The following is a 17561-nucleotide window of genomic DNA, read 5'->3' as shown; positions in this document are numbered from 1 at the left end:
GTAGAAATGTCCTCTTTTCCCAAAGAGAATTTTAAATGCTCTTCTTAACTGAGCATGCATTAGGCTTAATCAATAGGCAGCCAGGGATCAAACCTTCAAAACCTAGCAGCACCCAGCAGCTCTCATTATGACCTGAACACCCACTTTATCAGATGTTCAAGCAACCAGAACAATTTTGGGACTTGAGATTGACCCTTTTAATAGGCAAAAGACAATGTTTTGTAGAAGCATAATTTTGTACCCCCTACCATTCTGCTGTGGAGACAAAGCTGTCTTCAATCCTGGACCCTAAAAAGAGGTTCACAAAACTTAAAATAGATCAAATTTCTTTTGTGGTGTTGTTCCCAATCCCCAGCAGTTGTAAGCTATCACATTTCACTTTCAGAATGGCAAGAAACACTGAGAGCTTCTTCTATTCCCACTCTTCAATGTACAATCATTTTTTTGATCAAAAATGTGCTTTACGTTTCCCACCTCATGAAAATGTGATTGTGACAAGTCATACATCTTCTTACACAAAAAAAAAAAAAAGAAAAAAAAACCAGCATACAGACACTAATAAAAGTCATCACAAAACCTGGCTAAAATCTACAAAGATTAGGACAATGCTGATATATTTAATTATAAGTTTTGTCAGGACTTCCCCACAAGTTTCATAGCAGACCACAACTAGAAATGAAAATAAAGACATCATCTCTCCTCAGTGACAACTCCTTCACTGGATTCCACAGCAGCTAGTAAAGGAGGGTATCTGAAAAGCTGTATCTTACAAGGAAATAGTTTGAAACAAATTGACGCAGTAACTTTTGCACTGGATGAGAAGAGAAGGAGAGTTAGAGCCAACTGAGACAGAAGACATACAGACATGGCTGGATGTTGGCAAGCAAAGCACTAGAGGAACAGGGTGACAATGGCAAGGCAGAAGGCAAAAACAGCCTGAGAAGTGACATGACATTCAGTACTCCTAACTATCACATCTTAAGAGTCTCATATTGGGCTATAAGCTGAGAATGTTATTTTCTTTATTTACAAGGATGTTAACAACAACCACAAATCAGTCTCTCTGAAATATCAGATAACAGAGATAATCAATACAGGAAAGTCCTTAAGGAAGTAAATAATGTAATCTCACAAGTCATATTTGAGTAGCATACAGCAAACAAGGCACAATCCAAATACTCATTAAAAAGGGTTGCCAAATAGTGAGATAAAAATGATCTGTTCTGTGCTAGGAGAGGCACGGGTGCTCCAAAAAGGAAAAAAACAAGGAGTACAGGACAGATTGTGGAACACTAACACACACGTTAAAAAATAAACAAACTCAGACTGTGTAAGAAACAATGCTTCTTCTGGCATCACCATAGCATCTCCTGGCTTGATACAAACCCTAGTTCATTCTTTTGAAGTGTGCTAACTCATTAAAAGCAGGACTGAAACTTGCCTCCTCAATCCATTGTCTCTATGCACTTGTAAATGTGTTGTTTTGTGTGGGGGTCATTCCAAAGCAGCACCAGATGAGAATATTCTCCATTAATAGCATTAGTCAAAGATAACAGCACTGAGGCAGCTCTTGGGCCCTTCCGGAGCGCCAAGATCAGCACATTTCAAACTTCTGAAACAAGGTGCACATAGTTGGCACCAAGTTGCTCACTGCCCTCTTTGCACATACATTCACGTTTGGTATTTGCAGGAAGGACAGGTCACCCCTGGAGTCAGTACTTGCAGAGACCAGCTCTGTTTTGTACTATCTACTTCTACTTGCCATAGTACACTTCCTTCTACAAAGAAAGAACTGTTTCCCAGCCCCCTCTCCTCCCTTTGTACTACTCTCACCTACAAATTAGTTAACAACAAATCCCACTTGCCTTGCGTGCTGTTGTAACCATCTACAGAAATACCTTCTCTCAAATGGCATCTACAGTTTTTGAGAAAGACTGGTCAAACATGGGCATACTCAAACTAGGAGACTGACAGTGGTCCGGAAAACCCTTTCATCATAAGAAAAGGAAATTAACCAAAAGAAACCAAAACTAGGCTGCTTTATTCTTCTAAACTGAAAAAGATAGTTAACAGGATTGCTTGTAACTATGACAAGCACATCAGTCCATTTTCTTTTTAAGAGGAATGAAATCAATTAACAAATGGGATTTTATGGTAGTTTACAGAGACAATCAAACTCAGTGGTCTCCTCCAATAATATTTCTAAGCTGTCCTGGCTGCTGTGTTTGTGTGTTAAATATGTCTATCTGTTAATATTAATTAAAAAAAAAAAATCTCTTAAGTGTAAAACCTTATATATATATGGGAATGGAAACACAGTCTTACTGGACTTCCAATTATCATAATTACTGTAATTGGTTCAAGGAACCTTATTATGGCCTCAGTGACACATAGTGGTAGCTCCGCTGACCTTTCCAGGCAAAGGGAGGGGATGCCCCATCCCTGCAGGTGTTCAGGACCAGGTTGGACGAGTCCGTGGACAACCTCATCTAGTGGGTGGCATCCCTGCCCATGGCAGGGGGTTGGAACCCGATGGTCTTCAAGGTCCCTTCCAACCCAAGCTGTTCCATGATTCTACGCGGGAGCTAGAAAGCAGGTTACAAAGCGGGGTGCCAGAACAGAGATTTTGGCAGGAAGAAATTATCCTGTCTTCAGAAATAAATTCTGTATCAGACTCTGACATTCAACACTTCAGTTGCTGAAGACTACAGACTTATGCTTAGAAACGTGGAAAACACAACAACTTTATGAGTGCTCTGGAATGTTGTCAGCTTCATGTTTTAGACGAAGTGTGTGATTCTAGTGTTATTCTGAACAATAAGCAAAAGTATCTGTGATACATTACTTCCCTTATTTGCCATTTCAATTCAAGTACTAAAAGCTATGTCAAGTTGAACAAGTAATCAAACATTAACTCCTGTAAAAAGTACTTCTACGGCTCTAGTCTTGAGAGATGAGCATAAACACTGCGCACTTAAAAATTTAATCTGTATATGCAGCAGAAAGCTAAACAGCAGAGCTTTCAACAGGTATTTCCTATAAGTGCAAATGCTTCAATAAGCATAACCAGGACTGTCTTAGATTGCCAGCGCATAACCAAAAGAGGGAATTAGAGCTATCCATTCCAGGTCATTACTCATGGAAGCCAGGGAAACTTCCTATTGCTAGAAAGAAACTGGTTAATGAAGAACCACCTTTTTGCCCTAGGAAGCATATATTCCAGCTGTTTCTCCTGCATTGTCAAAGAAAACTTTTTAGAACTGGAAGAAAAAAAAACACTGATACATCAACATATCTTCTCTGGACTGCACAATGCATATTTATAATATTACTTGATCTCATTTGAATGTTCAGGAAATCCAGTTTCCCCAGGCTTCAAATCTGTTCCCCCTTCATTGTGCTGAACAGAAGCACAGAACTGTTTGTTCATCGGCCTGTTTATTATTAGAATGTCTGCTGTAGAAGGGGAAAACATCCAGAAGTCCTCCCAGCTACAATTTTGTTCTGAAGTCACAGCAATAGCAGGCAGTATTTAACACATTTGAATGTCATCAAGATAATTTGCCATAGAATAAAGAAACTAAGCAAGTAAGAGACAGGTACTGAGACATGGTTCTCCAGGCTTCTCTCCTGCACAAACAAAGGACAATTTGTTCATACTAATGTAAATCCTGTGTTGCGCCCAAAGACATTATTCAACTGTGAAATTTTTTCATCATGTTTCAACTCTGTCTTCATAAATGTTAAAATAACAAACTGAATGAGGTCTTTACTTAGTGAGAACAGGAATTATATTTCAACAGCCACATGTGAAGCAGTGACATACCTGAATCCTGTTGCTTCTGCTCAGTAAGCTCATTACATTAGCCACAGCACACCCTTAACCTCAGGGCTTGCTAAAATGTCTTTTAAATTTTTTTTTAGAACATTTTTCTTCTTATTTTGTCATTTTTCTAAAATCATCAAAGGGAACACTTCTCCAAAAAAGAAAGTTTGTGCGCCATTTTTTGGCTTCCCTCCTCTGTACAGAGCAACTTAGATCTCAAAAGCCTACATAAAAGATAAGCTTCAAGTTTCAATTCTCTGTAAAGGAATAGAGTAGGTGACCTCAAGAAACCACAGGTTTTCCTCTTTCTGTTGAAAAGAGGAAACAAATTCATTTCTGTAGCTACCATCAAATTAAAACAAATACAAAACAAAACAAAAAACAACCAAACAAACAAACAAAAAAAAACACAAAGCCTTGTGAACTGAAACATCAGAAGTTCAGAGATGAGAAATACCATTTGCCCTGTACATCTACCAACAATAGCCCCACTTCAGCAGATTACAAAAATACATCAGTCATTTATTCTGAGTGAATAACGCTCACAGGATGATGACTAACAAAATAAGTGAGGGCAATGAGCGAACTAAATTAGATCAATTATGTGCCAAGAATTGCCAAGCTTAAAGGACTGATAATCAACAACTGCAGGCAGAATTGGTGGGAACACAAGTGCTAGGTGTTCAACACAACTTAAGAAGATCAAGCGTTACTTTCCATATTGGTTGAAGTCAAGAATCTCAACAAGAAAAAAGTATAGGTAGTTCCGAGAAGAGTCATGAACAATACAGTCAGGCAACAATGGTGCTCCATCTACTGTGGAGGTCCTATTTTGGAGAAAAAATGATAACAAAAAACCCAGCATGACATCACATGTTATAAAGCTGCTCAAGTGATGCTTTGTTCTTAATTAATAGCTTCATTACAGAACACAAGCTAGTAGAAAAAAATAATAGCACACATATCCCTTGAGGGATGGCTTGAAAAAAATGAGGAGAAGGCTCCAGGAGACTTCAGCGGCCTGCCCGTGCCTAAAAGGGGCTGCAGGAAAGCTGGGGAGGGACTCTGTGTCAGGGGGTGTAGGGATAGGAAAAGGGGTGATGGTTATAAACTATAACAGGGGAGATTTACATTAGATATGAGGAAGATATCCTTCCCTCTGAGGGCGGTAAGGCCCTGTCCCAGGCTGCCCCGAGGAGCTGTGGGTGCCCCATCCCTGGCAGTGCCCAAGGCCAGGCTGGATGGGGCTGGGGGCAGCGGGCCCTGCCCATTCCATGGCAATGATCCCAGCTGAAGCACCTAAACATGAACACATACGCAGATTTTATTTTTTTTTTTTTGAAGTAACACTTTTACTGAAGTTTTAATACTTTCTTTCTTTGTTTAGGTTAATTCAGATTTAACTGAGTCATAAATGATTGTTTAAGCACACATGCCCATGCACCATACGCAAAAATGCTTGCATACTAAATTCTACCTTTAAAGCTGAAGCCATCCCAGCCTGTAATGCACTAAAATTATGCTCAAGCACGTTACATTCATTAGAAGATTAAAACATGTCTTATTTATTCCTTTTATATTGAAACTTTCAAAACAAACAAGTAAGGTAAATTGAAAGAAACAGAAAATTCTAATGGCTAGCCATGAAAATAACCAGGAATTTGAATGCTACAAATACCAAGTGATTGTGACCTTAAATAAAGGTAAGGCTGCCAACTGCTGATGATTTATATCATCATAATTGAAATAAATTGAAATTTATATCATCTGCACTGACAGAAATAAAAGACAGTCAGAAGGACAGAAAGAAGCAACCAGGCTAAGACTAGAAAAATCTGGTTTGGGCAGAAGTTTCTCATGGGAGAAAGGACAAACCCAATGCTCAGCCCAACGTTATGTTTTACATGTAAACACACTTGCAAGTTCCTGTTCTGTGTATTTCCAGGGTTTGAAACAGTCTGCCTTAGGAGTCATGCAGGCTAGAAACATATACCCCCTGAGAATACAGGCCTGTGTATTTTAAGTAATTTTCAGTGAATCAGTGCAGGCTAGAGAATGAATCAAATCTGTATGCCTTATCTGTAATGTGCAAACTCTGGTTGAGTATTTTTATAAATTGGGTATTCCAGTTCATTTCATTAACCAAGGATTTCATTTGTAACAGCACGTCAACGTAAAGGAATGCAAGCAGAATTGGTTGGGTACCAGAAGAAATCTGGCATGGTTGCATGCTCTCACTTCATCTTTTTGGACTGTTCACTGAAAAATTAATGTGCCCATAACCACCTTTGATGATTATAAAGATGTCATTTACTTGGTCTAAAATAGATGTCAGAATATACATTGTCTTGATGACAGCAATAAAGAAATCAAAAAAAAAATCACTTCAGTAAAAAAAAAAGTGATGAAAATTGCTATGAAATTCCCATTACTTCTGGACTTCTGATAAAAATCATGACCTTGGCAATCAGCACATCTGACCCAGAAGCAACTGAAGTATTAACTAGGCCAATAGTAAAAAGAAATTGGCACTAATATCAACAGGAAATCATCAGGGAAAGTACTGCAGACTGGACTGTATTTACCGATTAACCCCACAGAACTGGCATGTGATGCAACCTAGACTTCTAAAACCCTAAAGAAATTTGGCAGGGACAATCTAAGGTTTGTTCTTTTCATAGCAATACCTCCATACTCAGTGCTGTATGCTGCGTGGTGTGTTACAGTTTTAAGGAAGGAAACTTCTGAACAGCATATTAGAGAGCCACAGTGTCCCCTTTTATTAACAGGGGTATGAACCAGGGTCAAAGTTAATCCCCTGCCCCGCTTTAGCTATGGTGATGGTTTCATCCCACCTGTGGATGTGCCTTAGTGCTACAGGGCATGACAATGTACACGTTTGTGTTCTCTCTGACCTCTCCACTGCTTTATTTTCCAATTTAAACATGAAATTGTGTAGTCTCTAAAACCATCCATCTCTAAAAGATACTACAGAATGCTAAGTACTTGCAGATTCTCCTATGTGTAGCAGTTCATGACTAGTCCCAACAACGCAAATCATATGTTTCCACTTTTTTTCCCCGCACCACTATTACTATTTTCCCTCTTCTTACCACAATATCCTCCTCTAAAAATAGGTCCAAACCTACAGGTTCTTGCCTTCAAGGTACTTTGTCTGTGTATATGAAAGGTCACCTTTTCTCATAAAATACAAGCTTTGCATCTATCGCCTCATGGAGCAGAGCCTAGTGTGAGCAAAGCACAAAAGGGTCTCACTACCACAGCACTGTCCACAAAACTTTCCAAATGTGACAGCCACATTTGTGACAGACAAAATGAGACTTCTCTTGGACACGGACTCAACACAGAAGGAAAAAGAAACAGAAGCAGTAAGTTACTGCAAAACCTCTTTTAAATTCAAGCCTATAGTTACGAACTGTACATCACAAAGTTCCTCCTGTACCTGAATCTTTTTGCCTGTATACTGTGAAGCTGTGCACAACCACAGATATCACAATAAAGTGACAATTCTGGTATAAATACAAAGGTAACAAACCACAAAAGATTTCTGAGGTTGTTATTACCTGTTTATTTATTACTCCTAACTGTATTCTACTTTTTGTAGGATACCGGGAATCATTGTCGTTGGCACTAGCGTATATTTTTCTTGCATGGACAGAGGTAATAGAAAGGATTTTGTGTACTGCTTTCTTGCCGACAGCATCAGACCTGAATATGCTAGAGAAATATGCTTAAAGAAATCAACTGTAGAAATGCAAAAAAGATTGACAAGACGTAAGCCCTATCTAATGCGAAACATGTATATACACATACACATGAATACTAACTAATGGCTCTTCACAAACTGGAATTCAGGCTCAAAACATAAGAAAGGAGGCATCCACCACCTTGTACTGCTCCTGCACTGCCAGAATCTAACACATTCATTAAATAACATTTTCTTCTTCAATTCTTATCATTAAAAGAAAAGAATGTACCACAGAATTGTATAACTTCTATCTACATCGACAGCAATACCATTAAATAAAAACCTGTTCTTCCCATTTTACAGAAGACTGAGACACCACGGATATCTGAGAAAACTGTTCATTAGAAAACAAAGTTTACGGCTGAGCTGGGAACAGGAAGCAGCGGTCTAACCTCAATTCAAGCACATCCGATGTTGAGGAGGCATGGACTGGGAAATAAGAAATCTGTGTTTGTACTTGTGATCAATTATGGACGAGTAATATAATAATGCTTTGTGATAACACACTAACAAGTTGAATTGCTAAGTTTACCCACTTACCAGCCTTTCACACCCTTGTCCAGCTCTCCAACAACTAAGCAGAAGTTATCAATGGACATACAATAGGCATTACAGCTGGCCCACAAGAAACCAGTCAATCACCTGCACGTATTTTACACATATAAAAGCAATTTAGGACCGTTTCATTTTCCTTCCTCATCCTTTTATGCAATGCTTCTCATTTCCAAATTTGATCCCATGGGGAGGCATGCATATGTGACTCCTGGACTACTGAGCCAACTCCAAGGCTCAAGAAGATGGCAACTGTCCCTCAGTCTGCAGGTGACCCAGCATGTTTCTTGGCTTGGTTAGGAACTCTGACCTCTCCGCCACAGGCCTATTGAAGTCCTAGAATTTTGTAAGTAACAAGAAATTCAAGACAAATTAAAAAAAAAAAAAAAAGATTTCTCAAATATGAGTGACCTATTGTCTCACTTTTAAAGGAGCAGCCTTCGGTGGGGGGGCTGTCTTTTAAAACACACAGACTGACAGCCTGTAACTAAAGCTATGTCTGGGTACAAGCTTTTTATCAGACAATGAAGGTTACATGCAGCAAACTCGGCTCCCTCACCTTCTTTTCTCCCCAAAGTGAAGTGACAAAGAGATTTAGGTTGATGTTCTCAAAGTCAGAGGTTTGTACAAGATCAGGGAACAAACACTTGCTGTATATGAATGAAGAGACATCAAACATATAGTCCTTATCCAGTCAGACAAGGAATCTTATAAAGGCCTCAAAGGTTTTTCAGAACGAAGGCTTTCCATTTCACCCTGCTTGTGAAATAGAGCTTTGCTAAACAAACAGAACCACGTACAGGAGTGTTCTTATTCAGAATGATTTTAATGGCTAATTTGTCTTTGGAAAGTTGTAACACAATATTTACTGATACAGGCCCTTTGGAAATAAAAGCCCTTTTTTCACGGCACAACACTACACCAACTGACTGATACACAGCATTCAGAATCGGCACTGCTGCACATTTCTGAAGCATTTGATACCATCCCTCGGTTAAATATTCCCATGCAAGAAATGTATCTGTTCTTGGCAATACAGCAGGAAAGCTGTAAGGACAGCAACGGGATTTATGCCCTTATTGCACATTCTAGATATTTCTAATGCTGACATTCTGCTTCCATTGAAATGCAGGGGAAAAAATGTCCCACCTTAAGCAGGCATTGAACCATCTTTCTGGTACACTACGAGAGCTCTGAGGTATACAGTTAAATTTCCTTATTTACAGAATTAAGTATATTTTAAATGTTTTCTATTCCTTTTATTTCCTTAAGGAAACGAAAGTGGTGATACGGGTGTGCCAATGCTAAACTGGGCCAAGAGTATGCCCTGGCACAAAGATTTCATCCCAAATTGCCCCGAAACATTTACTGTGAGGCTTCCCACCCCTCAGGCTGGGAAGGAAAGACTGGCTCTGAAACTAAACCAATTTGAAACGCATCCGCTTCCTTCTAAATATAATGAACGGCTCAAAAACTTCTGACGAGATGATACTTAGGCCCATCAGCACCACAGAATTTGAAGGTTAAGAAAAAGCAAAAACCTTCCCAGTGCACCTGCATGAAGCCTCGCTGTGCCGCGCATCCCTCCATGGATGCGGTGCCCTCCGTGGCAGCCGTAACCATGGCTTGGCACCCTTCCTCCTAGGCACCATGCACCCAGCAGCTTGAAGGGAACACAGTCCTTGATATAAGCCCCTAGAAAAAGATTCAGATTCTCAGCACCTGCAACAATGTACAGAATTCACAATTTCTGGGATGAGTTGGAAAAACAATCTGATGCAGGTCGTTTCAATCAATTTACAAAAAAAATGATCAATTTACAATAAATCAATTTACCAAATAGATTTGAAATGCCTTCTCAACATTTTCCATTGGAAAAAAAAAATGTTTTCTATACTAAAAAAAGTTTCTGTAAGAAAAGGGCTGGAAAGACAAGATTTAGCAACCTACCTAGAAGCAAAAATCATGGATGGCAACATCTAAAAATGCCTGTAATAAGGGATGTTTTCTCTCCGGAAACTTTGCCATGCAAACCTGTCCTTTCTACATTTGTGGGCAGTGTATGTGGCCAGCCAGCCCCCTGCCAAAACTCTCAAAGAACAGACTGCTCAGTTCACAGAAGGGAGCAGAGCAGAGAATGAAGGGTTTGTTTCCTCCAACACACAGCACTTCCAAACACCACCACCCAAAAGGCAATTTGCAAACAGCTGACACTAACACCAGTGAAGGGTTTATTGTTTCACTTAACCACAATGTCATATCAGTAATGTGGTATGAAGTTATCAACAAGATTAATTCATCCAGCAATGCAGAAGTTTAACCTCTAAGGAGTAAGCAATCCTGGTTTTTGGGGTTGGTGGTGGTGGTAGTTTTGTGTTGTATGGGTTTTTTTTGTTTGGTTGGTTTTTTTAATGTCAAACAACAGAGCATAATCCTGATTCTACAAGTCTAAATGAGATAAATGACATTTTCTAAATGAGAGCGACTTCCCTGTTGTTCAGGAGAATCAATCTACCTCTGTAAGCTTCAGATTACCTTCAGGTATATGTCAAACTGCAAACACCAGCCTGACATTTAGGATAAACACAAGGAAGGCAGCAAGCACTCCTCTTCAGACATATGGCTATAGTGAATATGCACAGAGGTAAGAATCCACATCAATCAAAACTATTTTTTTTAATAAACTGCAAAATAGGTAGAAAAGATAATTGTATCTTAAGCCTTCATCCATGGATCTTGAATCATCTAGTTAGCTCATCCTATTTAAGCTGTCACACCAAAAAAATATTACATGCCAATCCATCTTTAAAGGAATTTATTTAAAAAAACATACACATGTACTTCCTGCTGAGATTCCTAACGGGCTTCAAGAAATGTTTGCCCTCCTGCTACTCAGGCAGAACCTACGGCAATAGCCAGCATAATACCAAAAATGAAAAGGGCCGTGCTGGACCCGTGTGAAGAGCTGGGCCAGTACCTCACCTCTGGCCTTGTGGAAAGCACAAGCCAGGGGAGAGGAACACCATCAAAGAAAATCCCCTTGAAGATTTCTCTGTGTTCAACCATTTCCTCATCAGGCATGCCTCAAGCTATTTCCCACTCAGTTACTCACCAACTTCGAATGGATTTCTGCTCAAAACCACCCCTACTCGTTCCTTCAGTCTGTGTGAACTTCCAGCACCCACAGTATCCCCAAAACTCCAGTGGGGTGAAGATCCACCTCTCCTGTTTGCATTGAGCCCTGTCTCCTGCAAGCTTCACCTGAGGTCACCCAGTTCTTAATCTCTAAGCAGCCATCAGTAACTGATTCCTACCAACCCTCCTCATGAAGCTTGTAAAATTTATTGATTGACTTTTAACACATTACTAGCAAATCACCGTTGTGTTTCCCAGCCCAAAGTGTCCCACCCTGCTGACACATCTCTCAGACAAAAGATCTTGCACACTTCTGGTTGGCTTATTGCCGTTCTCCGGGCTGTTTCCACCCACACACACTGCACGACAGTGGACAAGCATGGCACACAGCATTCAATGAAAGGGTGACATCGGTATATCAACTGGCAGCGATGCTCTGTCCTGCTCTCAACTCCCCTTGAATAATTCCTAACATTTAAGTTGATGTTTCGCTGCTGATAAATACTGACTGGATATTTTTTATGGAACTATCCACTGTAACTTCAAACTCTTGTTCCCAAATGGTAACAATCAATTCAGAGATGAAGGCAGAATTATTTTTCTCCCCATGGACATCCTTTCCATTTATTTATACAATTTAATCTGTCATTTCAATGACAGTCACTTTCATAAGGTCTTCTCCAGCTCCTCCTTGCCAGCTCGTATCTTTAGTACCCCCTAAACAACTCACTAGCATCAGTAAATTTTCTGATCCCATACGCAAATGTTTTTTCTAGGTCATTTAATATTCCTATAATGAACATCAGAGATCCTGGTGGTATGCCAGTGGTGAATTCCTTCATCTCCAAGAACTGACCGTATACTCTCAATCCTTGTCCTTGTAACTAATCAATTATTTGTCTGCACAAGGATTTCCCCTTTGAAGTCCCAGCTGCCTAGTTTCTTTAAAACACACTGGTGAGGATTTTGGCCAAAGGGTCTTGATACACAAGACCCTTCTCAACAACTACCACCACCTGCTGCCCATCAGCCATCTCAAACAAGAGGATCCATACAGCCAGTAGTCCTCAAGGGACAAATACACTAAACGACACCTGGTAAAGCTGTATGACTGTGCTCTACAACATTAAAATATTGTGTTTAGTCTCTGAAAGTCTTCCGAAGCAAGATTTTTTGTACATTTTACCCTAAATCAGCGCAGAAGCGAGTGACTCATTTTCTCAGGAAGTTCGCTAATGGATATCCTCGCAGAACGCTTTGATTACTTCTGAGAGCCATCACATACAGTTCAAAGCTTACATGTAAAATGTTTCACAAATTACAAAACATGTCACTCCATAAGCTTAGGGCACGTTGCTTTTGAGGGATTTTTTTTAACCTAATTTTTATCACTTAACACCTACTGACTTTGAATTAGAAAAAAACACACCACTATGGATGACCTGTAGTGTCTGCAAAAGGTGTACGCTACTACATCTGTTAGCCTTTTACAGGCCATAAGGGACCAAGAAGAAATGTTTTCTAATCTGTTTGGGCAACTTCAGAAAGATTTATAAATCTTCATGATATATTGACTTCCACAAAAACTTCTCTGCCTTGAAATAAGCCAAAACTAAGCAAACAAAATCAAGGGCCATCAGGTTGCCCTCCCCTTCCTGCCAGTGCCTAAAGGGGGCTGCAGGACAGCTGGGGAGGGACTCTTTGTCAGAGGGTGTAGGGACAGGAAAAGGGGGAATGGCTTTAAACTAAAGGAGGGGAGGGTTAGATTAGACATTAGGAAGAAATTCTTCCCTCTGAGGGCGGTGAGGCCCTGTCCCAGGCTGCCCGAGGAGCTGTGGATGCCCCATCCCTGGCAGTGCCCAAGGCCAGGCTGGATGGGGCTGGGGGAGCTTTAAGGGCCCTTCCAACCCAAACTGTGCTGTGACCCTGTGATTGTATCATATATGTATCTATGCACACAGACAGCACATGCATGTAAGTGTGTGTGATTACACCAACATAAATTGACAGGCAATAAACACTGAACCTCAGATTACTTTCAAGTCGAAAAATATACTTGGACTACCCGGTTTATTGAACAGCGGTTATAAACCAACACTACACAGGCAGTTTTGTCATTGCATATTCCATCACAATCCAACTTTTTGATTACCAAACCTCTTGAGCTGTTTTCAGTTCCACGTTTTAACTTTCATGCCTCACATGATAAGAAGTGCCATTCAAAGGAAAACAAGGAAATCCCTTCATGGCAGGCCAGGTCACAGCGCGCACGATTACCATCAGTTAATACAGTCAGCCTCTTTCCGTAACAGTTTTCTTGTGCTAAATGCAACATTTCTTCTGTTGATAAAAATGTGTAAATCATTGTCTCTCCTCCAGAAAGAGCCTTATTCCAAGACAACAGAACAAACATTTGGTTTTGATATTTTAGATATCATACAGGAGACTGGAAACTTCACAGCAATCAGCATCTAATCTCTTTTCATGCAGAATAACATGCTAAATCCATTATTTAAACATTACATCTGCTTAAATAAAAGCAGGATGTAACGTTTCCTGCTGCCCATTAATTTTACATATGCAAAAGGACCATATCGTCAAAACAACTCATCCGCGTGTACACTTGTGAGCATGGATGCACGTATACATATATATATATATGTATGTATGTATATCACCTCAGAAAGACCTACTTTTCTCACCTTTCACAGTACAACTCATGAAAAACCAGTGGACTTAAAAATTACCACCATAAAGACTGAGTTGCTGAGACTCTGTCAACACTGGCTGTTTCAGACTGGATAACAGTTGCTAATTTTCAGCTGTCTGCAACACAAAACAATCTTTCAAATAGCTGAAAGATGAAGTCTCTATCTGTTTTTATAATGCTGTCTTATCTGGTTATACCTTACTACATTTTTTTTTAAATGTGCCATACAGCAAGCTTCCTTAGAGAAAAGGTAACGCCTTTTCCTCCATACACAAAATGACCAAAATATACTTTCCCTCCCCTAACGTGACTTCATTAAATGAATGTTCCCTTTCTCAATGAAGCAAATTATAATCAATCCACACCTGGCAGTGTTTAGTTAATCGTATAATTTTGAGTTGAGTGGCTCTGGTCACCAGCTCTTTCACCACCCCTCCCTTTTTCTGAAGCAGATTTTTATTATATTCTTATATTATCTAAGGGAGCAATAAATAGGATCCATTAAATAAATTTGCTTGAGACATTTATATGAAATTTGAAAGTTTAATGTAACTGCCAAAAGCTTCTGGAGTGCTGGCAGAATTAATCTTAATACTCATTACATTTATAGATTCAAATCAAGCCTGCGGACGTCAGCATAGGTGCCGCTGCTAAGAAATAAGAAGTTTCCAGGAAATCTGTAAGTAAATTTAAAGTGGTTGCCAGCTTTGGAGAGGGAAGATTTAAAAAATGATGTGATGGATGTGATCTATATGCCAGGAGATGCAGCACTAAACACACTTATCGCTATAATTCTGGGGATGCTTTCTCCAATACAGGTTTTTATAACACAACAGAATTAGAGATTAAGCTACATACTTCAAGCCTAGATTTTTATTTATTATTTTTAATTAGAGGTTGCAATTCATTGGACAGCCATCTCCAGCTGTGAGATCATTCCACGCCTGATAAGCAGGAAAAATCTAATTCTGCTGCAGTTTCTGCCTCCGAGTGTAAGCAGTGGCTTTAGTTTGGGGGATGGAGGAACAAGAGAGTGAGTTTTGGAGTACATTTATTACATTTGGTAGAGTGCACCTGAGCTTAAAAAGTATGTGGAAACTAATGAAAAATAATGAAAGTAACATTAAACAACATAACCACAGAACTATCCACTTTGCTACCCACCCCACAGCTGAGCCAGACTGGTGGACAGGAGAGGCACTTCTTGGAGCACACATCTTGTGGAAGTGTTACCTGAGGACAAAGCCAGACACTTGAGCGTCCAGCTGGAGCCTGCTCCACAATGTCGTCTTTATCTATAAATACCGTAACAGGAAATATTTGCCAACTGTAGCTTGCAATTAGAGCCAGGAAGAGAGCAAGAGAGCTCTCAGTATCCATCAACACAACGGAGGTATAAAATCAAACAAAAAGCAACCGTAGGTCAAACATTTTGTTACATTTGAGTTTCAGTATTTCTGCCATCACTACAATGACAATTTATCCAAGTCACTCTAGAAATGACAGGCCTGTAATGCACCAAGTCAGCACCAAGTTTTCCCACCAATGAAACACGAGCTTCATTTATCCATGACAGATGCTAACTTGAAACTGTTGTTGAACTACAATATAAACGCAAACATAAAGAGCAGGTGAAAGAACTTCAAGTTATGAGAAGGGTGAAAATGGAATTTGCTGCGTATAATTCCACCTAGAAACCTCCCTTGCAGCACAAGTACTAACTACAGATAATGCAACACTGCGATCCATCTGGAATTTGAAAACAATAAGGTTAAGCATGGCACAATAAAAAAGTTTTTTTCTGACTGAAAATACAACTGGCTGAAATGAGTTAAAATTCACAGAAAATCTCCTGCATAGCTGGGTAGGAAGTTGGGGTGACATGGGGTGACAAATGACAAATCAGGCTTTTTTCCTTTTTTTTTTTTTTTCATAGCTAGAACAAGAAGTTAATTTTAAATGGTAAGAGCAAAAGATTGATAAAGTATTTTTGACTAAAAAAAATACAGAACGTAAAGGGGGTCACCACCCTTCGCACACCCACATAATAACGACAGAAAGGACCTGAAAAAAAAAAAAAAAAAAAACGTAATTTATAGAGGAAGATACAACTGCTAAGACATGATTTCTGTAATCTTATCTCTTTGCTCTCAGTTGCCAGCTATGGACTAAGACCTCCTCTCTCAATAAAGCATTCAGAGTGGTATCAGTTATGGACATGCTGCCTACAAATGCAAATTCTGGGAAGTTGAGTCCCAGCTCCTAAAACACATTTCTGAAAACTCGAGCACTCTCCCTTGACTCCCTGGTTTTGATTGCCTGAACAGATCTGCTATTTATTATCTACAAATAAAGACAGCAGAATACCAAACTGAGCAACTGGTGACAAAATAATTCTGATAAAGTTCTTGTTGTTGTGTTTTGTTTGTTGTTTGTTTTTTACAGAAGCTTGTGAGAATGGCCGCCTCTTTGTAAAAGAATACAGAACAACCTGTTAAATTGACTGAGATGGTTCATATTTTAGAAATTGTTGATACTTAATGTCTAACAAAACATATATATATATGTATATATATTCAGAAATGGCTAACTTTTATATATATATATATATACATATATATGTTTGCCATTTCTGAATGTTCTGCCTTAAATTTCAGCTTATAAAAGGAAATTATAAATTTCAACTTATAATAGGAAAAATGGAATTAAAAAAAAACCTTAATACCTTCTCAGAATTCTGTGAGGTTTGAAATTTTGCCCAAGAGATTATAATTTAGATTTATTCTAGACAGTCTTTGCAGAATTATCTTAAATGCAAAATATTAATTGTGTTTCATCCAAAAAGTAAAGGAATTTATTGCCCAAGTAATACTTAGAATGTTAACCTGGCAGACAACCGGATCAACTTGTTAAATTTTATATACAAGCTCTCACTAATTCATGATGCTGAAGTGTTCCTGCTCTACACCTGCCACAAATCAGTCACGGTTTTCCACTAACATGTTGTTTTACTACCCTTTGTAACTGAAAGCACAAAGTACAATCATAAAATATGCACGGTGTTTCTCTTGCCTATAAGCAAGACTGAACATGTTCATTGGACAAAACTCGGAATAATACTTGTGAGTGTGCTAAAAGATTACTTTTCATTAAAAAAGAGTCTGCCTTCACGTTATCAATTGTTTCTAAAAAAAAAACCTGTCAACCTCAGATATATTTATATATCCCAGACAGAATCAAAAGCATTGAAGTTAATTAAGCACATTGATCAGCAAGGGAAATAGATATGACTATAGCGATCTTGTGCACTGGAATTAATTACATCAAGTTTTTGACCATACCACAAACAAAGCTCAGGATGTACTAATGAGATTATCAAGAACACAAACTGTAAATCTCGTATAACATTCAATAACACACATTCCCCACAGAGCAGCATTAGCAGCCTTTCAGGCAGCCACCTTACAAGCACATATTTAGATGTCACATTCAGAAAATTACATTATCCTTAAACATGAAACACCTACCTTTTCTCAGTGGTTCCAGAACAAGTTTATTTTACCAGTGAA

General features: G+C 39.1%; 1 long non-coding RNA gene across 1 annotated transcript; it reads left to right on the top strand.

Moving 5' to 3' along the window:
* Window positions 1-294: 294 nt before the first annotated feature.
* Window positions 295-16893, top strand: LOC308197650. Its single transcript, XR_013953194.1, has 2 exons — window positions 295-14671; window positions 16147-16893. It is a non-coding gene; the product is annotated as an uncharacterized lncRNA (long non-coding RNA).
* The last annotated feature ends 668 nt before the right edge of the window (window positions 16894-17561 follow it).

Source organism: Anser brachyrhynchus (genome assembly GCF_964034855.1).
Source record: "Anser brachyrhynchus genome assembly, chromosome: 6".
NCBI lineage: Eukaryota > Metazoa > Chordata > Aves > Anseriformes > Anatidae > Anser > Anser brachyrhynchus.
This window is presented reverse-complemented; position numbering and strand designations above follow the sequence as displayed.